This window comes from Pteropus medius, unplaced genomic scaffold (assembly GCF_902729225.1).
Source record: "Pteropus medius unplaced genomic scaffold, Ma_sr-lr_union100, whole genome shotgun sequence".
Lineage (NCBI taxonomy): Eukaryota > Metazoa > Chordata > Mammalia > Chiroptera > Pteropodidae > Pteropus > Pteropus medius.
Window position 1 is genome coordinate 8327084 of NW_024346667.1, and position 26164 is coordinate 8353247.

General features: G+C 34.0%; 1 protein-coding gene across 1 annotated transcript in view; it reads left to right on the forward strand.

Moving 5' to 3' along the window:
- Positions 1-26164, forward strand: part of LOC120613180 (IQ domain-containing protein M-like) — a 132452-nt gene that overhangs the window by 48607 nt on the left and 57681 nt on the right. The window lies entirely within an intron of this gene.

Consider the following 26164-nt stretch of genomic DNA (forward strand, 5'->3'; position numbering starts at 1 on the left):
AAATAAATTCGGAATATTCCTTCCCCTTTAATTTTTTTGGAAGAGTTTGAGAATGATTGGTATTAATTATCCTTTAAATGTTTGCTAGAATTCACCCATAAAGTCCTCTAGTCCTTTTATTTGTTGAGAGATTTTTCATTACTAATTCAATCACTTAGCTTGTTATTGGCCTATTTAGATATTCTGTTACTTGATAATTCAGTCTTGGTATTTTATATGTTTCTATTAATTAATGCATTTCTTCTAAACATAGATACAAAAATTTTCAACAAAATATTAGCAAACCAAATGCAAAAGCATATTAAGTTTATACACTATTCAAGGATGGTTCAATGTATGCAAATCAATAAATGTGCTATATGACATTAAAAATGAAGGATAACAGTTATTATTCATTTTAATAAATGCAGAGAAAGCATTTGACATTTTATATGTTAGCTCTTCTTTTCTAATCATTACTTATGTATTTGTCTCTTTGTGTCAGAGAGGTAAAAAGCTGTTAAAAGGCAATCACAATGTCCATGGTATATAGAAGAGAGTATTTGATATAGCTCAGAAAACTGAAAATTGTTTACTTAAATTCTATATGTTTTCATTCTTTCCCTTTTCCCTATACCTACTCCCTGTCTTTGAATGGCATTACTCTCCCGTAGGCCTGAGTTTCAATCTGGGAGTCATTCTTTATCTCTTATATTTTCTTACTCTCTCCTCTAATATCTGTCCTTGGTCTGTCTGTTTTTTCTGCATCTATTTGTAGTCCCCTGAATACAAAAATCACCCACTAAAATAGTCCATAGATGTTTTTGTTTTTCTTGGTTTCACTCTCAACTCATACAATCCTGTCTCTAACCAGCAGCCAAAGTAACATTTAAGACACATAAGTAAGATCATGGCACTACTTTGCTTAAAATTCTCTTAGGTCATCGTGCTAAGATTAACATCTGTTCTCCTTATCTTGACCTACCAAGATTTTCACACCATGATTGTAGTCTGCTTCTCCTCATATTGTTCCACTCTGGTCTGCCTCACTCAGCTCTAGCTTTGTAGGCATTCTCTAACGCTCTTCACATTTATCCAGTTTCTTCCCACCTTAGGGCCTGTTGTTCTTTGTGAGTAAAGTGCTGAAGAATGCTTGCCCTGTTTGGTTCTGGACTGAAGTATTATAATTTCTTTCCATTATGGAAATGATACAGTCACCCAAGTGCCTACAGTTCTCTTACGGTGTCTTTGGCACAAACATGAAAACTGAAGTCTTGGCTTTTGTTTTTGTTTTTTAATCAAGGTTTTCATTTTTGGGCATTGAAAGTACAAGCTCATTAGTGACTTTGGGTATTGTAATTACCAAAGGCAACAAAAGATCAGAGCTTTGAATGACATTCATACTCGTGCAGTTGTATTGAGACTTATTTCCTGGCTTGCTGCTGGTTATTTTTCTTTATATCCCCTTATTTGTTGCAGAGACTTGTTGCAATTGTTGTAAATGTTTATATCTACTTATTAGGATGATTACTTTGCATTTATGTCTCAGCAGTGTGCGTACTATAACTCACACAAAATGTTAGCTGTTAAAAACGACTGCTGGGCCTGAGTTAATTAAAAATACAGAGGAGGTTGAATGTTATTGTGAATATAGTATCAGGCTCTGTTTGGACAGGAGGTTTTATGCATTATGAGGTGGAAAATGCAAAAAATAAAAGAAGAAAAGCATTTTATCTGGATAGAGCCACATGCTTTAACCATGGTTGCTATTTTTTAGGCAACAAAAGGGATGGTTTGTCTTTAATTAGGATTCTTCTTTTCAGATATTTATATACCTGTAAGCTGTAGGCAGAATGCAGATTTCTGTGCCACTTCCAAATTTCCTTCTTGATAGTCCTCCCCACTGCCTGCACCCACCAATTTTTTTTCTCCTCAGTGAAGGACAGGGTTTAGCAACAGCAACAGCACTTGAATTAACTTAATTTATTTTTCTGTGTGTTTGCAGAATGGTTCAAGGTCCATAGCAAGGTGAATCTTTCTCAGACTATGCACACAATCTCTAACTGCAGAGCTCACCCAAGGGTAAAAGTACTGATTGCTGGGAGCCATTAGGGTCTCCTTTCTCCTCTTCCTTTCAAAGACAGGCAAGTCATCAAGTTCCTTAACGTGAGAAATATGAGATCTCTCTCTAACCATAAGGTTAGGAGTAATTTCATCATATGTGTTTTGAGTAGTTAATATAGTACAATAGGCATTTCTATATTTGCTTGGGTGGACTAATAGTATTTAATCCACATTTATGATCATCAGTTAGTGAGTGACACAATTTCCAAAAATGCTTAACATTATGCTGTCCAAATTAAAGTATTATTTTTCAATCCTAGTGTTAACTTATGAGTGTAAAAATAGTTCTTTTCTAATTCAAGGTAAATTAAAGCTCATTCAGGGTTTTGTTTTGTTTTTTTGTAGGAAAAGTATTTTCTATATCCTCTACTTCTCAATGAGATAAAAATGAGAGAATTATTGGGAATGACAAGAAAATTTTTAAAAAAAATTAAAATATTTAAAGATAGTTATCCAATTAAATATAAGGATGTAGAGAATATTTTCTAGATTTTCTGCTTGGGTGGTTGAGCTGATAGTGTTATCATCAACTGAGGTAGGAGATATAAAAGGAAGAAGACTTGTGAAGATCAGTACCAGAAGGGGTTAGTTTGTAGATCATGGAGTTGGCGGTACACACCAGGTAATTAGCTAAGCATATATGTAATGAGGATGATGGCTTATCTTTTCGGTGACAGATTTGATTTGACCCATCTAATTTGCTAGATCATAGTCTCTTCTTCCTTTTTCACTCTACATTCTGTAACTAGCAGTCTCCAACATTTTTGGCACCAGGGACCACTGCTCCTATGAGATTCTCATGCCTGATGATCTGAGGTGGAGCTGAGGCAGGAGATGCTAGTGCTGGGGAGCAGCTGCAAATACAGATGGAGCTTTGCTTGCTCACCGTACAGCCCTGTTCCTAACAGGGCATGAATCCGTACCAGTCTGCAGCCCAGGGCTTGGGGACCCCTGCTATAACCCATCCAAAGTTGTGCAAGAGGATGACATTCCCTAATATAAAAAAAGCTTTCCTTAGGAGTTTATAGTCACCTATTAGATCCTCCAACATGAGTCTGGAATTCAAAAGTCAAAGTTGGCTATTTACATCTAATTGTTTTAGGCACGTTCCATAGGATGGTAAATGGCAAAAGAGAAACTTTCAAAGAACAATCAGTTCTACTCACATACTGTAATATTTCTAAACATATCTAAGCACTCAAAGTATCTGTATAATAATAGAGGGTTGTTATTGTTATTTTTTTTGATGCTTAATAGAATATGACTTAATAGAATATATATCTATTTAGATACAGAAATCTATGTGTACAGTTAAATATTATATACATATTTAGATAGCTGCTCATTGAAATTCAAAGAACTTTAAGAATTACAGCTGAATCTTTTTAGAAGTATCATCTTAGTACTTTGACTTTTTTCATTGATTATACAACTTATTTTTCCAACTTACTATAGTAGTATTTTATACTTTATTAATTTGTTCCTTTTTTTGTCACTGCTTTTGTCATGTTCATAGAGCTAATGCCAGTAAATATTGAATTCTTTTAACACAAATATTGATGTTTGCGTTTAACCAAGATAAAAAGAACAGAAATTTAAATCATTTTTATGCTTAGCTTGTATTTTAAATTCTGAAAAACTTCTCATTGATATATTTATTGCATTTCAGAAGATCCTGGTAAATGATAAAACCCTTTTCTATTTCTGTATATTTGTATACTTATATATTTAATTGCAGAGATGTCCCTGAGCCCATAAAGCATGACAGCAAAGCAGGTCAATTTCTTAAACAACAGTATTTCATTCAGTACCTTGGTGGTTGTAATTAACGTTTCTGTTTAGTTCTAATTATAGTTTTTGTATCACAGCCATTATGCTAATGGTGTTATTCAGTAGTATGTGAGATTGCATTCATTATCACTGGTGAATTAAACCTTTATTAAAGAAAAATTCCCGCAGGCCTCATTCTGGAGTTAAGTAATTATTCATTTGGTTTTATCCTAGCAATTAGCTTATATACTGTAGCACTCATTATTGAGTTTCTATACCTCACTGAATGAGATTAACCCACCATGGTAAATAAATGCCTAACAGCTCCCAAGCTCACAATGTGTTGCTTTTTAAGCATATTATTATGTAACAAAGTAAGGAATCAGAATGCATTGAAGCAGCATTCTGGCTTCCAACAAATAATGTACTTGCTGGGAAAACTATGCTGGACATTTTGTGTTTAATTCAGAATTTTCAAAAAAAAAATGCAGTTGAAACCCTCCAACGCTAAGTTCACCTTTGTGGGTGTATGTTTCCCTTTGTTTAATTCCATTCCATTACTTGCTTGCTTGTTGAATTATGTCACTTTGCCCATTTGATGTTGATGAAAGCCTATTTAAAAAGCAAAGACTCTAAATAGAATGCCCAATTTGATCTCCATTCCAAATGTATTTGGAGAAGGCTAGATCATCTAGGAATCTTTTAGCTGGATGAAATCTTGAGCCATTCATTATAAATCACTAAAAATTGATCTATAGTTTTAGTAAAAATATTTTTAATGCTATTTTTGTACATAGCCATTCATGCCATCAAAAAAGTCCACCTTTCCATTGTCCTATAGAAAAGACTACTCACACTTTCAAATTTCCACAGTCATTATTAGGTAATGTTACCATTTGAGAAAAAGTGTCTAATCTTACCTTTTTTATTCTTGAGAATTATCTTAGTCTGTCTACTCTGACTCCAGCTTCCCTCCGCCCTGCCCCGCCCCATCCCCAAAACTACTTAGTCCATAAAACACTGCAAATTAAAGAACAGAACTGAGTTTTTTTGGGTCATATCTGCCTCTTTTCAATATAAGGAGAAAGTTGTCAACTTTTCTTTACACTTTGCAGTGCAGTCTGTAGTCTCTGTATTAAGGAACAACTTCAAAAACAGCAGTGTGAAGTCTGCTATCATGGCAACGAAATTTCTGGAAAGATTCTATTAACAACTTTTCATAATGTATTTATGTTCTTAACCAGAAATGAAATTCATATGAAAATAAATTTAGAAGTTTCAAAATTTGGTTGTTTCTAATTCCTAGTCTATCCCAAATATATATATTTTGAAAAGTGAACAGTATTTTCATAGAGAGCATTTTTATCATCTTGAAATTAGTTTGTACATTTTAGCATAACTTTTTTAAATACCTGTTTTGCAATCAGGATATTCCTTATTGTACTGGGTTATTGGTAAATACTTGTAAGGCAGATTAGTATATTTATTTCTGAATGCCTTTCTCTGTAGTATATAAATATTGCATGGTAACCATATATTTTCACATGCCAACGCAGCACTGAAATACTGAATAGTACAGCAATATCAATAAATGCTTAAAAGAGCTTTAAAATAATCAAGTATGAAGAAAAAATCTTAAAAAATATCTTTATAGCTATCTATCTCAATACATTTTTAAAACACTATTTTAAAATCACAGTGATTATGGATCGATCTATCAATAACATATTAACAATGCTCATGATTGAACAGAAGACTTAATGTGTTGGGAGACATATAAAGATCATCCTTTACTATCTTATGGTGGCCTTTAATTGTCCATCTGTTGCTGTCTGTACTTTATATGTTATCTAATGTTTATGCATACTTTATTTTTCTGTATTTTATTTTGTTCCTTCTGTGGCAGTTGTTTCTCTGAAAGGTGTAGGTGTGTACCACACTGTTTGATATCAAGCTTTTGTACAAGCTCTTGGGCCTCATCTTGGGCTCCCTGCACATGGCTGCCTTCCTTATACCACTTGGGATCTGATGCACTGTGCCCGGCTGCCCTGTACAGGGACACCTCCTTGTTCCACCCATCCATCACCTTGTGCCAGGCCAGGGTACTTTGGCTCTCCCTGCTGGATGTGGATGCCTCCCATGCTCAGCCTGATCTAATGACTTCAGGTCTGCTTTGCTCAGGAAAGAAAAGGGGGGAAAAAAAAAAGGAAGAGGGAACTTTATGAATTCTTAGCTTGTCTCTACCATTTAAAATTGGTGTGTTGTAAATTTTACTTTATCTGTTTCCTCTTCCTTAAATGCAAATAATTAGTGCCTATCTCTTAGAGGGGCTAGAAGATCAAATGAGTTGATAGGTGTCAAGCCTGTAGAATGGTGATGAGCATATAGTAAATACCCTCAAATGATAGAGGTTTGTGATGTGATCATTATTTTAAAATTTAAGTGACAGACCCAAAGTATCATAACTTAGGCCATGAAGCTGCGTCAGGACCTATGACATCTACCCCAGAGCAGTATTTTCTCAGTTTACATCATGCCATTTGGAATGAACACCTTTGAAAAATACACACTTCATCGTGTTGCAATTTTGTCTCATACTTAAGCTAATAGGGTCGGCGTGACCTGTCATTGACATTGAGCAATTCAAATATGAATTATTCCTGTTATACTCCAAAGAGTTTTCTAGCCCTGCTGGGATATTTTCTCTCTAGCAATGCTTGTCCATATGTTGAGACAGAGTAAAACTGAATGATTCTTCACCTCTAAGTCCTGGAATTCTTGCTTCGTTTGATTCTATTAAAACTAAGGCTCACCTTTATCATCATCAACTAATATTTATTAAATGGATATTTTATTAGGAATTTAGGGGACACATTTCTCTTTCTTTCATTAGGAATTTAAAGGACACATTTCTCTTTCTCTAGGAAGTTACATACTATTTGAAAAAATAATATATGTAATATATATATATGCATATGCATATATATATATTCCAATATCCCTTGTCAGGTACAAGGTACGAATTCAATCACATTAATCTTAACTTCCAATTTTTCCCTAATTATAACCTGAACTGATTGCAAGGAGTACCGTACCTATCAGGAAATCTCACCCAGTATTTTCTTGAGAGACCCTAGAAGGATTCTTACAGATCAGAAGGACAAGTCCTATGGTGTCTAGGCCTGCAATTCATCTCTTCTCAAAGACTGTTGAAATTCTTTTTTCACTAACTGCCAGTCTTAATGGCTTTCTTTCTGTTCTTTGAATGTGTCTTGGGGGCTTTTTACATGCTTCTCCCTCTTTGTAAAATAATAATAATAGCTAGTACTTATTGTACACTAACTCTATTCTTGGCACTATTCTAAGTAACTTACAGGTGTACATTTGTCTAATTTTCTGAAATAACTCCATGAAATAAGTATTATTATCATTTATCATTTTTCTCATTTAGACATTAATAAACAGATATATATGTAACTCAAGAAATTTGCCCATGGTCACATATTTTAAGATGCAGAGGCAGGATCTGAACCTAGGCAGTGAGATGCCAGAATCTTCTATTCTCTGATCCCTCACTAAGTTGCCCATGGCTTTCTGCATGGCTAACTGCATCTTTCTAATACTTCACTTCTAGGTGGAATTATATTCTTTAATTTTTTTTGGTTGTTTCTTTATGAATGTAAAACCTAATAACTAACATGTATATAGTACTGTGTTCCAGAGACTATTCTAAATGCTTTACATATACTAATGAATATAATCCTCAATGTTATTAGGTGGGTGCATTATATTTTACAGATGACACAAAGAAAAAAAAACATGACTTAGAATGTCAAGTAACTAGCCCAAAGTCACACAGCTAATAACTGTTGTAGCCAGAATTTAAACCCATGTAGGCTGGTTCCAGAGTCATTGCTGCTAACCACTCAACATTCAACTTCTACTGCCTCTCATTAAGGAACGGACCTACTCCTTTTAATGTCTCACCTGGAACCCATGGATGCTTAGTAAATGCTTAGTAAATAAACTGTTTAGTAAATGAATTAATCCATCTTTTCATCAGTCAACATTCGAAGTATAAGATCTTATCCCAATAATATTTTACTTCTCTTTCCCTGACCCATCTCTTCTCACTTTCCAATAGCCTAAATTATTCCACTGTGAAGGCTGGAACTGCTGGTTCCCAACCATCCAACTCTGCAATATCCTCATTTGTATATGAGGTTTCATCAGCTCCTGGCCTTTATGTAAGCATGGCTCTCCCTTGAAGATGCCAGTTCAATTGTAGCTCTTTCAAATATTCTTTGTTTTCTTAAGATCCACAAACCTCAGAGTAGAATATGGGGTTGAGATGTTTCTGATATCCTACTTTTGCTTGCAGACCATAACTTCTTAATGTAAAAGATTTAGCTTTAAGAGATCTTTGCCATTTGACCATACTGCTCACACCCAGCTCTTTTTTTATACTTTCCCCCCCCCGCCAACACACAAAACTTTTTTTTCTTTTTGCCAATATATACCCGCTTCCTGTCTTTACATCCAGTCACTCCATACTGGGCAATTTTAACATCTACATGGTTTGCATTCTTTGGCTATCATGTACAATAACCTTATCCTTCACTCCATGTTAGCTACCCATTCAAAAATCACAACTGCTGCCTTCTATCATAATTGCTCCATTTCTACATTTATCTGTCAGACTATTTGATTTCATGCCTGTCTCCTCCCAGCCCTCAATGGATAATAAGCCCTTCAAAGGCAAGGGCCATGCCAATTTTTGCTTTCCTATATATCCCAATTTCCTAGCACAGTATAAGGTACAAAGTAAATATTCAGCAAATATCCACCTCCTGATTTTTCACATGTCTTCCCCTTCTCAGCACAGAGGAATTACTCCTTTAGAGGCTCCCTTATCCTTGTGCATATCAGCTCTTGTTAACAGACCCCTGGGAGATCACAGCTTACCAGATCATCAGAAAATGACAAAAGGTCATTCCTGGCTTAGGTTTAGCTGAGACAGGAAAAAATAACTTCACTATAAAGTAATCTAAAATAAGGCCTGAATGAACTTAAACAATTGATTTATCAAAGATGGCAGGAAGGACACTCAGGCACTTAGTTTTAACTTTATGAGCACAGCCATATTTTACAAAAATGATGTCTTTTGAAAGGTGTATGACCTATTTCCCCCTGAATTTCTTGTCTTTGATATGTGATTAAATAAAAATGAAGAGAACACAGGACAATGCTGATGGCATATAAACTTTTACTTGAATAACTTTTTTTTACTGTGGGTCAGCTTGTGAAGAATTTTCTCATTTTTTTTGTTTGAATAGATTTTTTTCTTCAATTTTGAAAGACAATTTAGCTGAGTATAAAATTTTAGATTGATAATTATTTGCTTTAAGTATTTTGATAAATTAATTCCATTAACTTTAGGTTTGTTAAGAAGTCAGATCAGTCTTATTTTTTTCTTTCTTTAAGAAAAGAAGCTTTTTTATCTATATTCTTTTAACGTGTTTGTCTTGGTTTTTAGAAAACTTGTTATCTATGCTTATCTATAATTTTCTTTGTATTTCTACTGCTTGGGTTTTCTGGTGATTCATGAATTTCTGGTTTGATATTTTAAAACTACATTTGGAAAATTTTTGAGTTTTATCTTATTCTGTCTCTTCTTCTGAAATTTCATTATGTATATATTAGATCTTTACATTTTATTTTCCCCAAATATTCTTATACTCTTTTCTATGAATTGTATTGTTTTTTTACTTACGCTCTCTGGGCACATATTTCGGTGACATATGCGTACACACACACACCTGCACACACACCCTTTTACCTATATATAATTTTTAGCTCTGGTGAGTTGCATAATGATGCCATCTCATAATGAAATAAAATAATTTTATTTTAATGAAAACCTCCAGCTATCTTGTGTCAATCACTACCAGCCCTTTTATGCTAGGAATCTATTTATATTAATGATTTCTCAGTATAATTAAACTTTTCTGTTACTTCCAGTTATTAAACCACTCTCATTTTGGTTTAGTAAGACTCTGCCAAACTAATTTTATATTTTCAATCTCAAAAACTAAGCCCTTCTCTTTTCTTGCACAATCTTGACTGCGGTTCCAGTAGCTTGGAATGAAAGTTGGTGAAAATACATGGTTTGTTCTTTCATCCCTCCATTTTTTCTCTTGAGAAATTACTGTCCTAATGCTGGACAGGAGTAGGGCTAGAAAAAGCAGTGATATTCTTACTTGGCTTCCTGCATTAAACTTAGTGGTATCTATTGTTCTAACTTGTATATAGATTCATTGTCTATGGTGAGAGCTTCAAAAAGACTCACTGGAGAAGGGGTCACATCCAAGAAGCCCTCACAGACATTAATGGTCCTTCACTAGGCTAGACTACATTTCCTAGATATCTCCCAATTGTTGGTGTCTTGATAAATTTCTGTAATGCTCAAATCTCTTTGCATGATTCTTTTAAGGTCTGGGGCAAAAGTTGGCCATGTATTCCCACCCCTACCCCTGAATTTATCTACCTGACTTTATCTCATGGAAACTGGGAACATAAGGGGGCAGCTGTTCCTTGGCCACCTAGCAGTTATCTACTATGTAGTTTTGCATCTTTCCCCATTATTCTTTTCTCTTGATCCAGAAGCAAAGAGGCAAGTTTGTAAACACAGTGCCGAATAGATGGCCAGCTAGGAACCAAAAAACCAGTGCCCCCCTTTTAAAGAGAGACCCATTATTTGCAATCTATACTTGAGAATCATTCTGTTTTTCTCATCTGGCTCTGAGGAGGTTCCCACAAGGAGAGGAAGAGAGGGAAAACTTTTCTACGGTGGCTTTCTCTCAAAGGCATCTTCATTTTTCCTAGAGGTGGTGATGGTTGCGTAGTGAGGTGAGCATTGAGAGGAGTTAGAACTGGTTCCTCATCAAGCCCTACGGAGAGAGAGCCTCAACAGCTGGGAACTTAGTGGACTTCAAATATAGTATATCATCTTCTTGTTTGTACTCATCTGAGAGTTTTATCCCTTGGTTACTAATATCACTTTAGTATGTAGTGAAACACTACGCTGTTAGTGGCTATGTCACAGGTTTTATATGGAGCTTGAGGACCAATGGAAAGCTTATGTATTTATTTCTATAAACTGTGCTAATCAGACCACATGTTTAATTGATGAAAAAATAAAAATGTAAAACTGTCTTTCTCTCTATTAAAAATTTTTTATTATTCAAATAGCATATGAAAAAGTGCCCAAAAATTAGCATTTAAATATTCTTTCTCCTTTTTCTTTATATATTATCTTGAATATGTTATCAATTCTTATGTTAATGGTTTGGATACTTGCTTGTGCTGGTTAGTTTCATGGATACTATTAAAATGGGGAAAGGACAAAAATAAAATAGTATGATTATTTTCTATTTATGTCTCTATGTACATGCTCTACATCTAGTCTTCACAACTATTTCTATTTAACTTCATAGTATGATTTTTATTTGTAAACTACCAAATAGTTAGGAGAGGACTTGGTCTTGAGCTATCTAATATGGTATCCAATTGATCAAAATTTTAAAAATTAAAAATTCAATTCTTTAGTCACATCACATTTCAAGCATTCAAGAACCACTTTTTGCTAGTGGCTACCATACTGGGCAATACAAATACAGAACATTTTCATCATTCCAGGAAGTTATATTAAGTAGCATATAGAACTAGAACCTAGAGAAGACATAGAACTCCTAGATCAGGTAAGGCAGTATCAAAAGTTCTCATCAAAAATAGTTGGAGGTACAATTAGACAAGTCTGCATGAGAAAGGCTCAGTGGTTTGCCATAAGAAATGAAGATATTGAATCTGAGGGTATGACCACAGGCAATAGTTAAATGTCAAAACAAGGAAATCCGACAAATCTGGCATGAGAGAAGCTTTAGGGGCTGTGTGCCTAGTCCAGAGAGCTCTAACAAGGTCAAAGTAGGATAGTTTCTAATCCTAGATGGGACTAGACATATATAAGATACTATGTCAAAAATTTAATTCGGGGGGCAGGAAAGATGTGGTTGCTGGATCTGGAGTGATATTAAGGTGAAGATTAAAATTTACTCATGACAATGTCATCTAGAAACCAATTAGTAGAATTATATTATAAGCTCAGAGTAATGCTGATTTAAAAGTAATTAAGCTCCCACTAATTAAGAATGTGGTGCAGAGCAGAACCCTCAGGTAGGGTTAAATGTCCTTTCTAGGGTAATATAGGCATAGACAGTCTGAAATTAATAGTTAATTTAATTAGCTGAGTAGCAATATTATATGTACAATAAAAGAGGAAAAAGATGAATACCACAGAGCTTTATAATTTTACCTTTGTATCCAGAAGAAAATATGCAGTTTATTCTTGTTTCTTATCTGAAAAGCTACTTCTTTGAGACTTAAATTTTCTTTCCAAGTAGCGTGATTAGGTACTTTTTAAAAAGGTTCCTACTTATCAGGTCTACTGGTGTCACTTTCATGTTTTACTTTTGAATTTTTCTAAATGTTAAGTCTATGTTATTTCTCCAGAAATGCTGGACATCTGGTATGACAATTGTAATCATTGTTTACATTCATTATGACTTTAATTTTGATTCTCAGCCATCATATTTTGAAATACCATATTTGCTTTAAGTAGCCTCATCAAAATGTTATAAGCATCTTACAAAAAAAAAAAAACAATGAGTTTATTTTAAAGAGAGACAAAATAAAAACCCGTATGCTTAGTTTTGAGATGGTAGTTACAAAAATGTACTATCTAGAGACTTGTAATTTAGCCATCACAAATTCATAACCAATTGTTCCCCAGTCCTCAGAAATTAAGAATATGGTTTCTGTGGTAATTCAGGATTCTAAAAATGTTCATCTTTGCCATAAATGGATAGTAAGTAGTTTGAATAGAAAATGACCTGTTAGCTATGATTATGCTTTAGTGTTGTAAGAAAGAGAAATACATTACCTGTTTAAAAATAGATTATTTTCAGAGCACCATAATAGGTTCCAAGTCTGTAAAATCACAACCCCTTGATTGCCAGTGTTAACAAAAGCTTGTTCTTTAATTACCTATATTGCATCCGGCTTCTGTTTCCTTCCAAAACCCAATTATGGCTAATAGCAGCAGTAAGCTGCACTCCTGTTGTTTATGGCGGTTCATTTTAAAGTGCTCTGTTTGATCGTCATTTGTCTTCATGACTTAATGAATCAGATTCAGATTTTCACAAGATATCTCCAGTTAACGTCTTTACCTTGCTTGCATATATGTAAATGAAAATCTTATATAATGTAATGATATATAATCTTATACAATATCTTTTATAAATTTTTTGTAACTAGAGGCTGTTCCCTAAATGATGGAAATCATGCTATTTTTCTCAGTTTCTACTAACAGTTTTTTAAATGCAGTCATTCCGACACCTCACACCAAAGGAATATTTTGAAATTTGTAGAAAGGAAATGGAGAACTTCTATTTATCCCTTCCTCCTACAAATCCATTTTATCCCAGTGTGGTGTTCATTGCCTAATCATTCTCTACAGTTCAGATTCACATGTTCTCCTGCAGAGACTAGCAGCCTGCCTTCTAGAGTTGAATGCAGAATAATTCAGCAGTCTAATTTCTGATTTAATTTTGTTGCTATCCAACTGTGGTATAAACCCAGCTCTGAGAATTAAATGTAACTTGTGGCACTTTGCCTCAATTGAAAATACTTATGTCTATTTCTCATGCACACCAGTCATTGTTTCCGTGATAACTAATGAGCTCTGAGTAGAAAATGAAGGAAAAGACACATGTAAGATAAAGAAGAAAAATCAGAAATTCAGACAGTGGGAAACAGTTTTGTTGCTTTATTGAAAATTAACTGTATGTGAGTGGTAGGTGCTATTGTGGAGATGGGAAAAAATGAGTGGTTTTCCATTTGCATCTGTCTCTCTAACGCCACTTCTCCCTTCCATGAGTTCAGAACCTTCAAAGAAACAAATGGATCATGAGACAATGAAGCTTTCTGCCATTCTGTATTATTATTTGTCACTTTTGATGGAATCATTTTCTTTCTGAAAAAGTGTCAGTCCGATTTTGTTCTGTTCCTGATAAGCCTTCCTTGGCATCAGCTAGTCAGCCTTTGAGAACCTTTCCACTCAATGCTCGTTGATACCAGCAACTTTGATACTTAGCTTATGTATCAACACTTAGCTTATGTTAGAAATGCAGAATCTCTAGCTCCACCCAAGAACTACCAAATCATGATGCATGAGCAGCATAGATATAGAATATAAACATTAACAAGATCTTCAAAGAATTTATAAATGATTTAATAGATTATTACATACACTCCCTTTCAGGTACAATTTATCTAGAGATGCATAGTAGATAGTCTGTAAAAGCAACTGTTTTTATAGTGCAGTATTTTTACTTTCTCATTTTCTAATATTTTATTTAAAAAGAAGGCTCTTGAGGAATAAAAGTTTCCTTCTTAACAGTTCTCAGGCTTCTATATATCCCTTCTTGCTTAGCTCTGAGTTTCTTCAAGTAGTTCTACAGGAACTCATATCTATTGTCTACCCATGCCACAGCATTTATATACTGGACATATGGTTTCTCCAAAATCTCTGTTGAATCTTTAGTCATTCATCACTTCTTTTCTTTGACAGTGTACTAAGCCACCTCATGAGGTGATGCAAGACAAGATATTTCTATTGGGACTAATCCAAGTTTTGATAAAATAAAAATACAGATTTGCCCTACCTTCACAGTCATGTTGACCATTTAGCCACCATTCTCACAGTCACTTACAATTAATTAATGCCAATTTTTGAGCCATGAAGAAGACTGCATTGAAATGCGGGAAAGAAGTGCTTCTGCAGGCCTGTCTACAAGGAACATAAAGTGTTTGCAAGGAGGAAATGGTTGTCAATAAAATGCTTCTTGCAGTTTCAAGGTAAAAGGTAAAAAATGAACATTGTGACTATGATATAGACAGTGTATCATATATTATATTAGCATACAGTGCCGGTATAGTGTATTTTCAACCCAAAAGAGAGTGAAAATTGAGGGGAAAAGTGGCATTTTGATAAACGGTAATTCTTAATTTTAGCGTACAGTTGTCAAATTCATCTATCATTTATTCTTTACTTCATACTATTCCTGAAGATTATCTCAATGTATTTTCTGAACTACATTATACAATTTTTTTCTTTTTCCTCAAGACAATATAGTATGTTAAGCTCATATTTGTTATCAATTTCACTAATATCTTCTGTCAGTTTGCCATGGACCACTAAAAACAATCTGTCTTTTATTTCTGCCAATCCATTTCATCTTAATGCCTGATATTCTGTTTTTCTTTAGTTTCCATATAATTATTTTAAACAAAATTTTATTTAAAGCCCAATTAAAACAGAGAGATAGCAGGTCTCTAATTTACTTTATGTTAAGCTTGCTATCCTATGAAAGAAATTAAATACATTTATAAATTATGTAAGCCTATCTTTATTTAAGCAATTAATCTTGCTCTTTTGAAAGAAAAAAAAAAACGAAGGAGAAATAATCCATGTTGTCTTATATTTGAAAAAACAACATGCACAAAACACTGGAATTTTGCTGCTTACCTGATCTCAAATGTCAGAATTATATCATTTAAATATTGCTTCTCTCCCAAATACAAGTATTAGATGACTTAACTGATAAATGTTTACTTAGATCTAGAAAAAAGCATAAACTGATATGTTTACATATTATAGAAAAAGTATGCTACTTATATATTTATAGAAAAAGTATCCCATGAGAGTTCCTTTCCAAATGCCATTAATTCATTTGAAGAATGGAGGAAGACAATATAAATACATACATGTTTGATCTTTCCCCTTTTCATTGGTAACCAATGAAAACAATTTCTAAATTGTTAGAGGTAGCAGTATGTCTGGCTAAAATACTATGTATGTTTCCCATTGAGAGGTTAGCTTTTTTCAGAGATTATTCTGTATCGTTTTGGTTTTTTAAAAGAATATATTATTTTGTTTTGTTATATTTCAGGAAAAGATTGTAGGTGCTTTATTTCCTGAGAATTTTTTGGTATCTTTATTCTTGGCTTTATTTAAATCTCTTGGCTCACATCTTTTCTCAGAATTTTATAAGTATTTTATTTTCTTTTGTCCAATGTTGTTTTGAAAAAACTTAAGCCAACTATTATCACCTGGCGGAAGTGATTTGAGTTCCCAAAGAATATATTCTATATCTTTAAATTTAGTAAACTTGTCAAGGTCTTTTGGATGTATAAGCTTGACTAGGCTACCATGCTAGGATAATCTACATGTTGCTGCAAAGGTATTTTTTAGATGTGACTGAAGTGCATAGTATATTGATTGAAGTAAAGGAGATAATCCTAGATAATCAGGCAGGTCTGATACAATTAGTTGACAGGCTTTAAAACAGAGCTGAGGCTTCCCTGAAAAAGAAAATCTCTTCTTGCAGAGAGTAACTTCAGTCTATGCCTCAAAATTCCAGCTTGCCTTTCCTGATACCTTGCTCTGTGGATTTTGGACTTGCCTAACCAGTCCTCACAATTGTATAAGCCAATTCTTGGCAGTATATCTCTTAATGTGTATTTCCTACTGATACTGTCTCTCTAGTTGAACACTGACTAATAAACATTATCTAAAAATGTAGAATTGGGTCATATGTGAAGTTTTGAAGAGTATTGTGGACTCTGATAGAAAAAGCCAGGATTGCCTTGAACAGACCATTAGTAGAATTATAGACATTAATGATTCTGCCAATAAGGTCTCAGAAGGAAGTGGGGAACATGGTAGAGAAAATCTAAATCACAAAGAGACTGTTAGTAGAAATATGAAAGTTAAAGATACTGCTATTCAGGGCTCAGAAGGAAATAAAATTATGTTATTAGAAACTAGGAGGAAAGAAAGCCTTGTTCTCTATAGTGGCAGAAAGTTTGGTGGAATTGTGTCCTACAGTTATGCAGGAAATAGAATTTGTAAGCTTTGACCTTGAATATTCAGCTGAGGAGATTTCCAAGCAAAGAGTTGAACATGCTCCCTATAGTAAAATGCAAGAGAATAAGTTGAGAGAAGACTTGCTAAACAAAAAGGAACAAGAACTAGATGATTTGGGAAATTCTCATTCATTCAGATTGTGAAAGATACTAAAATTAAAATGTCCACTATCAGAAGAACATACTATAGAGCAGCAGTCCCCCACCTTTTTGGTACCAAGGACCAGTGCTCCTATGAGAATCTAATGCCTGATGATCTGAGGTGGAGCTGAGGCGGTGATGCTTAGCACTGGGGAACAGCTGCAAATACAGATGAAGCCTCACTTACTTGCCTGCAGCTCACCTCCTGCTGTGCAATTGGATTCCTAACAGGCCACAGACAGGTAATGCTCTGCAGCTTGGAGACTGGGGACCCCTGCAGAAAAGGAGCTGAGAGTGTGGCTAGACAACTTTTTGCTAAAGTGTCAGACAGATAATAAAAAGAGAATTCAGTAACACAAAAGTTTTTTGTTGTTGTTGTTGTTGTTAATGGAGAAAAGAATGCGTGACTCCTAGAACCTTCCAGTCATCTAAGCAGAAGTCAAGAATGGGGATGAAATTTTCCAGGAAAGATATGTAGAAAATCCTCTTGTCTAATGGAGTGAATCTCCTTAGAATACACACGATTTTTGAGAAGTTTATAGCAGCAGAACACTTCAAGCTTGGACCAAAAAGGATAGAGACAGTGTGAAATGAAAGAAGGATACTGGTCAAAAGTGTATAGGCAGGAAACAGACTAATAAATAAATCTCTGCTAAAAAGTCATGCGACCCTTCTTGAAAATAGAAGAAAAAAAAAAAGGAAAGATGATTCAGAGGGCAGAGCTGAAAACCACAGAGGATTATGTTCAACCCTTGAAATCTAATGGAATTTATCTAGTTGGATTTCAAATACTCTCCTTTTTTCTTTCCATTTTCTTACTTTTGAATGGAAATGTCTTAACTTTTATCTTATTCTTATTACATTGTTGTATTTTTGGAGCAGACCATTGATTCCTAAGTTTCAGAGGTCCATAGGAAGAGAGGAATTGTGCCCAGGATGGGTTATACTCAGAGCTTTACACATACAAGATTTAGATGATTTAGATGATGAGACTTGGAACTTTTGAGCAGATGAGATTTTTGTATTTTGACTTGACTCTGTAACTTGACACTGTTAGAGACTTTAGAGGGGACATTGGATGGGGTGAATGTATTTTTCATGTGGGACAAACATGAATCTTTCTTTTTTTGGCTCCACCTTAACTGTCATTCTGAGGTGTGGTATGGACTGGCTTTCTCAGTGACATTTCCTGCTTCTCCTATGTTCCATCCATATACGCAGGTCTTGTTACTTCCCCAAAAGGTCTCTGAAGGTGTCCTTCAGAACTGTGATTCTTCTTTTTAGACATATCTGTATCCTGTCTGAGATCTGAGGAAGTTTGTGTCAGCTTTAGGTATTCTCTCTCATTTAGGTCTGAATTTTATCATTTCTGTCAAGTATTCTTCAAGGTTATTGGAGGTTGTGGGGATTTTTGTGTTTCGCTAGATGTATCTATATTTATTTTTTGATAGATTTAGCAATGTTTTTTTGGGGGACATCAGAGGAGGAGAGAAAAAACTTGCTTTTATTATACTATCTTTAACCAGAGATAGTATTACCTATTGATATCTATAAATAAATCAAGCCAGGAAATTGGACATTTGCAATAAGTAAATTCTCCTATTTATTAATTAGCTTTTACCCAACCTTGTTTCAGAAAGAATTTAGATTAATCTTAACTTTTCCATAATCATCATACAGGCCTCAAATTATAGATCTCTTTAATGGTATTGAAAAATCTAAATTAGTCTGGCAAATGAATTCCAAAAAGCTAGAGAATGGTTCAGTTCTAAAAGACATAATTTATTGTTTAAAAATGAATACATAAAATAGTTTTAAAAAACATATTTATTTGGTATTCACTTGGAAAACACATCAGGAAAGAGTCTCACTTATTTAGAGTTCATTTTTTTCTTAGTGTATAAAACAGCATGGTATCATTTTTGCCTTCTGAATATAGAGAGGCTTAGTACATGAAAGAGAAAGTAAATCTTTGAGTTTTTTGATAATATTTTTTTGCAGGGCAGGCTGACATAAAGCTATATAGCTAAACCTGTTATAGTCAACTGCCAATTATTGGATTTTTTTGGCTAAGAGATTGAGATAACATGGGACAGCAGTACTTAAAATATTGAACTGTGTAACTCCAACGTTCTCCACAATATACTTTTTAAAACTGATATTATCAATGAATAGCCTAAAGACTGATTTGATTTCCTCTGGCCTTTAAGAATATGCATACATAAAAGAAAATGACCAAAAGAATGGCAATTTGTAGAAAGAATAACAAGATTGGGTAATTAAAATTTAATTTAATAATTCAAAATTAATTTTTAAAAATTAAAATAGTCTTCCAAGCAAAGCAAAAAGAAATATCTTGTGAATTATGTATGGTGAGCGCATAAAAGTTGCCACTGTGCTCTTAAGATTTCAGAATTTTTTGTGCTATTGTATTTCTCTGAAAGTGAGAGCATTTAAAGTAAGGTGAGAAGAAGCATTTGTCTTTAGACTGTCAGAGTAGAATAATGTTAATGGATTTAATCTGGCCCTCCTGAGACTCAGATTTTCAGAGAAAAATGAAGGGCATCTTTTTAAAATAGAATGCTTAATATTAATCATAATACTATAATCATTTATAAGAAAATGTTTGCATTGCTTCCAGTACAGAGACACACATAAACACACACACAAGAGTTTTTAGAAGAAAAGAAATATCTCTCTGAAGGAATTCTTATAATTATATCGGAATTATTAACCAAATTTATTTATTGTTTTATGTAGTTATAAGATTTCCTTAATGTATAGTGTTTTTGTCCCTAAATTTTATGAAGACAAAAAAGGAAATGTCTTTTAAGCTTTTTTCCTTTTAAGCTTTCATTATCTAACACTTGAAAATGTATTTACTTTTATGAGTATAAAAAGTAAAAAATCAATATGGAGATAAAATTTAAATAATTGCATAATTCTTTATGAACTCTATATATTTATTCCACTGAAGAAGTGAATCTTTTGAAATAACTGTACTTTGATTATTGGACAATCAAATGGCTACAGTTCCCTAAATTTCTATTTCATATTAGAATTTTGACTGGGCTTATAAGAGTATGGTCGAAAGACACAATTTTCACACACTTAACATTTGAATTATAGTGAAGAATATCTTGGAAAAATTCACAACATGTACCTGTTTTCATGAATTGAGAGGATTTAAAAATAGAAATATTTGCTATACTTTAATGAATTTTTACTTAATTTATGTCCTTATTTTGTATTTTTTGCTCTCAGTCAAATGTTAATGAGCATTTTAGTTCTTCTTTAAATTAAATGATGTCAGTATTTAATTGTAATATGAGATCAGTTGTCCTTACATTTATGTTTACAGGTTATACCAGCTGGTGGCATATTGTTTAACTGCCTTCTTAATCATTGTGCCTGATAATTTTGCATCTCAATGTTTCCCTCCTTTTTCAATAATCTTTATAAAAGAAAATTTCATTAACTTATGAATGAGGATGCTCTAAATTCACTTTGCTTTATTCAAGACATATGTAATTTTTCATACTGATAAATTGGTATCCTTGGTTTAAATTTACTAATAAATAGAAAAATCTAAGATAAAAATGACATGACAAAAATGTATGACATTCACTTATTTCAAATCAAAGAAAATGAATGCAGCATAAACTACTGTAACTAAACAGTGACAAGATATTAAAAGTACAACATTTAGAAATTGGTTATTTATAGTAGGTTATAGGTTATTGGACCACCTATTCAAACTCACATTTGATAACCCCATACTAAAAACTTCATGTGACTGGTCAGTGGCCCATGAAAGATAGGTGAACATTTTAATGAACACATACTATTCACAATAGAAGAAAACCTCCATTATCTGTCACCATTGTTTTTAGCCTGTGAACTTTGTGTTTGTAAGGAGACTATATATATTTAGTTACATAATAGTGCAGATGCCAAGCTAAGGTAAAGGATTAGGGTATTTCTACCCATGCGTGTAAATACTTATTGATAACTGCCTTCAATAGCAAGGTCTGTCATTTTAGTTTAATACCCTAAGGTCACTAATAAAGCTTTGTTAGCCACCTAACTCTCCCTCATACACTTGATACTGAACTTAAGAATTTGCACATATGCCTTTCGGAAGTATTGTGTATCTGCTAGAATCTGTGTTGAGGGCAGGCTTATTAGGAAGAAATTCACACTTTAAAAAAATCCTAGAAACTCAAGGTTCTCATCATTCAATGTAAAGTACTGTTCTTTCATCTGAGATAGTTTCTTATGCATTCTTGGTGTTAAAATATTCTGTAAAAATAATTATACACAATTGTGATAATAGGTGGTCTTTCTTTTTATTATCTTTAGTCAGAATGTAAAGCTGACAACTTTGTCTAGTCCCTAATTTTTAATAATCTTTTTTTTTATTTTTTAAAAGTAGGTATTCAGTCTACTGTTTTTAAAGCAAATATTTTACATATTTATTTGATGTGAGTATGATTTGCTACCAAGTTTCCTATTAACTACTTATGCTATGCTGTGGTTTCTAGGGAATGTGGGAGAATGAAAACCATGCATATGGAATTAGAATTGGCAAATATTAAGAGTAATAATGCTTACTTATGTTTTTTTATATTTCCAAAGTTTCTTATCATAAATATGCAATGCTTTTAAAACCATGAAATACTGTTAAAATAACCAAAACATTTACCAAACATAAATAAACTCAATGATTAAAACCCCATTTATAACTTTATTAATCATTGTGATTTTTGAAGTACAATTCTAGGAACCACTGCCTTAAAAATATTCAAGTTGAGACTGCACAGGAGGAAAGAAGTGAACTTACAATGGTATAGCTACCCGTTTGGGAGAGGAAGGGAAAGACAGCTTCAGGTTCTCTCAAAACTCACCACCTACACTGAATGTTAAGCATAATGAGCCTCATTAACCTGAAAGGGAGGGGAAAACCAGAGATGGCTAAAGAGGTCACCCTGTGAGATTTTATGTTAGTTTACAACATTAGCAAACTAAGAGGTTATAATCAATAAACATATAGTGGTTGACCTGGATGACTCTTCAATAGTTTCTATAAAGTAAGTCTTTGTAGAGAAGACCAACATCAGAAAGCTGCCTGCACAAAAAGGTATGAGTTGCTGCTTCTGTGAGAGAAAACATAATACTAAACATCAGATTACACAGGGACAGCTGAAGGATTTAGAAAGACTGGAATAAACTCTCAAAGGGAGAGCATGCTTGTTAAGTTGGATTTGTCAGCAAGTTAAACATATGTTAATATCCCAATAAATACTATCAATTATCATTATATTTATTCGTCAAATAAAAGCCTTTCTAAGTATCAGGTACAGGGCTAGAAGATATGATGGTTAGCAAATAGTCATGTACCCTGCCTGCCTGGAACTAATAGTTTTATGAGAGAGAAACATATTGATCAAATAAAAACATAAATGATATATTTACAAATTTCAGTAAGTGTAATGGAGCAAAAGTAAAGAGAGCAATAACTCTGAGATAATATAATTTGGAGGCTTGCTCTAGTTTGGTGAGAGTCAGATGAGACTTTATGTGGTGTAGAAGTTAAGGAGACAATGGACGAAAGCTTTTGGGAGAATGTTCCAGGTAGACAGAACATCTTATGCAAAGGTTCTGAAATAGGAGGAAGTCAGGTCTATTTATGAAACTAAAAGAAAACCAAGGTTGCTAAAGTAGAGATGGAAAAGGAGGCAGGCACCAGAATGTTCAGAATCATTTACGACATGGTAAGGAGTCTGACATTATTTTAAGAGCATCACAAAAACATTGAGTAGGAAAACTTATGATTGAGTTTATACTTTTAAAATATTCTGGCTGCTGTTTAGGGACTATATTGAAAGGGCCAGGATGACTATTTGGGAGGCTAAAATGTTCGTATAAAAATAGATGATAGTTTTTCTAGACCGGTGGCAGAGGAGCGAGGGACGAGTACCCAGGAAGTCTCCTAGTTTCCTAGATTGTACCATTAGGTGGATGCTGTTTCCTGAGACCGGGACCCCTGGCGCAGGGCATGTTTTGGAGCATAGACTTTGAGATGCCTATTTATTAGCCAAGTGGAATTGTCAATTTGGAGATTTAATGTTTTGATTTTGTCATATTTTGTTAACTCTCAGATGTAAATTTTCATATATTAATGTCTTTGAAATTGAGCTACACTTACTATTAATGGCATTCCATAGTTAAATTCCCAGTTCTTTATATCTTAGTTATCTGTAAACCAATGGGAGCATCAACATCTGTAATGTCTAAGGCTAAACAAAATATATTTCTTATTTTTACTGGTAATACTAATAATAAGGAAGGCCACTATGATATCAATTAGTAGCCCACAAGTGACTAATTAACCAAAAAACTTTTGAAAGTGGCAGAAACCTCCGAGATGCTCATCAGTATCCAATAGGAACCACTGACCCTTAGAGCATCCAAATTAGTATAGGAGCGACCAGAAAAGGCAATAATCTCCCCCTCTTCTACCCACTCAGAGCATAAGCTAGACGAGACAGGGGAAGGGACACTGCTATCATTATCCAAATAAGATACAGGCTATGCTAGCATTTGTTAAAGGGAGGCCGTTGTAATAATAGTAATAACTAACACCTAAGTAGTGCTGTCCATAGACTAGGTGTTCTAAAGACTTCACCTATAGTAACTGTCGTCCTCATGACAACACTATAGTGTGAGCCACAGAGAGATTAGCTAGCTCGCTTCAGGTCACACATCTTGTAAATGGCAGATTCAGATTCACAGGCAAGCAATCAGTGCACCCACAGAGCCTCTGCTCTCAACCACCACTGCTACCTCTCAATAAAAATAATTAACCATTTGGTGACCAGGTTGCAATAGAGAGTTATGGAAATTTCTTGTGAGCTTTTGCCACAGAACCAAATCTAGATACATACATCTGAGATCTTCAGATTTTTACTGCATATATGGCTTGGGGAAGAAGGTAAGGAAGAGCTTTTAATCTTTTGAGTTCCGAGAACAGAATCATTACATCTAAATCCAATGTGGCAATATTGACTTAGCAGTATATTAAAAGGAAAGTGCTCCAAAAATAGCAAAAAATGATCAGTATCAGCAATAAAAGTTAAATTTCTGTATTTATCTTGGGACAATATATGTAATAACGTAAAAAGAAGAGAACATGTTTTTCAAGCTACATGTTTTCTAAAATTAAAAAAAATGCTTATTTATAATCAACTCTGATCTTATGAAGGAAGGTATAATCATTCAAAAATCATAATGCTTTTTATGTATAAGTTTCAAGGCTCCTTTTGTGTACCTAATGGAAAATGGCTCTAGCAAAACTCTGACTTAGAAACCTTCAATGTGCGTCTGATACTAGAGTTATCACTATATCGTGTTATCTATGTTCAACACTCCAACGACTTCATGTGATTCTACTAAGTCTTCCATCAGGATAAGCCAGTAAGAGAGAGTAGCAGTTTGACATCCACTACTTCTTATGTTTTAGTGTAAGCACTTTAGTTTCCCTGAAATGAAAACATTTGCCTTTATGGAAAATAAAGTGCTTTACTAAAACTAATGAACATAACCCTGAAAAACCAAAGCAGGATTTATTCTTCCGTACTATCTTGTAATAGTCTAGCTTCTCAGCTTCCTTTCTTCTGTTAACAGATGACAAAGGAAGATTTAGAATTATATATATGTGTGATATCTGATATATATGTGTGATATATGCAAAGATTTTTTCTTTTTGGTTAGAAAGGAATAATTTTGAACTTTCCCTTATAAAAAGAGGTGGAAACTTTCTAAGATGTTTATTACCAAAAGAAGCAACTACATATTATTTCCTGACTCTCATATTTTTTATTATTATTGAAATAATACCAAATAAAAACTAATAACACTCATCTAGTACATATACACATGGTGCTATAGATGTTTTATGTATGTTGTATAGCTTAATCCTAAAAGTAATCCAAATGTGAATGTTATCACCTGGAAATAAATTGGTTTGTCTAATAATTCACAGGCTGTTAGTGGTTGTTCAAGATTTACAGCCCAGATCTGTCTGTATTAGTCAGGGTCAAATTAGGAAATAGAAACTACATGGTAATTTGTGCAGGAAAAGTTTAATATAGAGAATTATTAACTATAATGATGATTGGAGTGACTGCTTGGCTACTAATGGATAAAAAGAACCCTAAAGAATTGAGAAGAACAGACATAGGGAGGAGCTGCTACCCCTACATCTGAGGCAGAGCACCTAAGGAAAGAACAAATTTTAAAGAGTGTCCCCTACCTCCACCCCTCCCTCTGGGATCCATATTCTCTTGGAGAAGGCATAGCTGTGACTCAATGAACGACAGAGAAGTTCACTGATATAGCATGCTAGTAGAACTCACAGGGAAGCCACTTTCTGGGGTTCTGGGGAAACAGTCCATAGGTAGGTGTTGCAATGTGGAACCCACTGAGAACTCATTAATGGGAAAGTTTGTACCACAAAACTCACTAGAAAGCTCCCAGTGTGTGTGTATGTGTTGGGCAGGGAGCCCTATGGGGTATCATGAGTCATGCCAGGAGGTACTCTATACTGCTAGCCACAATGCACTGTAGGAGCCAGCTGGGAGAAGCACCCAGAGCTAGGAAGAGCCCTTTCATCCTTTACTTCCCTACATTACCCTCCATGAAAGATGCTTACAATTGTGCCATTTGGCAAAAGAGAACTTTTCTAGTCTCACAAGCAGGACAATAAGTGATAGATTTAAACCTGGCACCTTGCCCACCAACAAATCTAAATCTACTTTCTTCATCATTTAATCATTATGTCATAGTGTCTTATAATGTGCCAAAAAATATGATATTAACAAAATAAAATAAAAGAAGGAAGGAAGGAAGGAAGGAAAGGAAGAAGGAAGAAGGGGAGGGAGGAAGAAAGAAAGGACGATGTAACAGAATTATTAATGGAGATTCACATTAGTATCTCACTCTTCTTTAAAATAGTTCTGGGTATAATTACTTTGAATGAACTGTATGAGACTGCCTTATTGAATTTTATGATACTAGTTTATCATCCAAAAACTGAAATTACAAA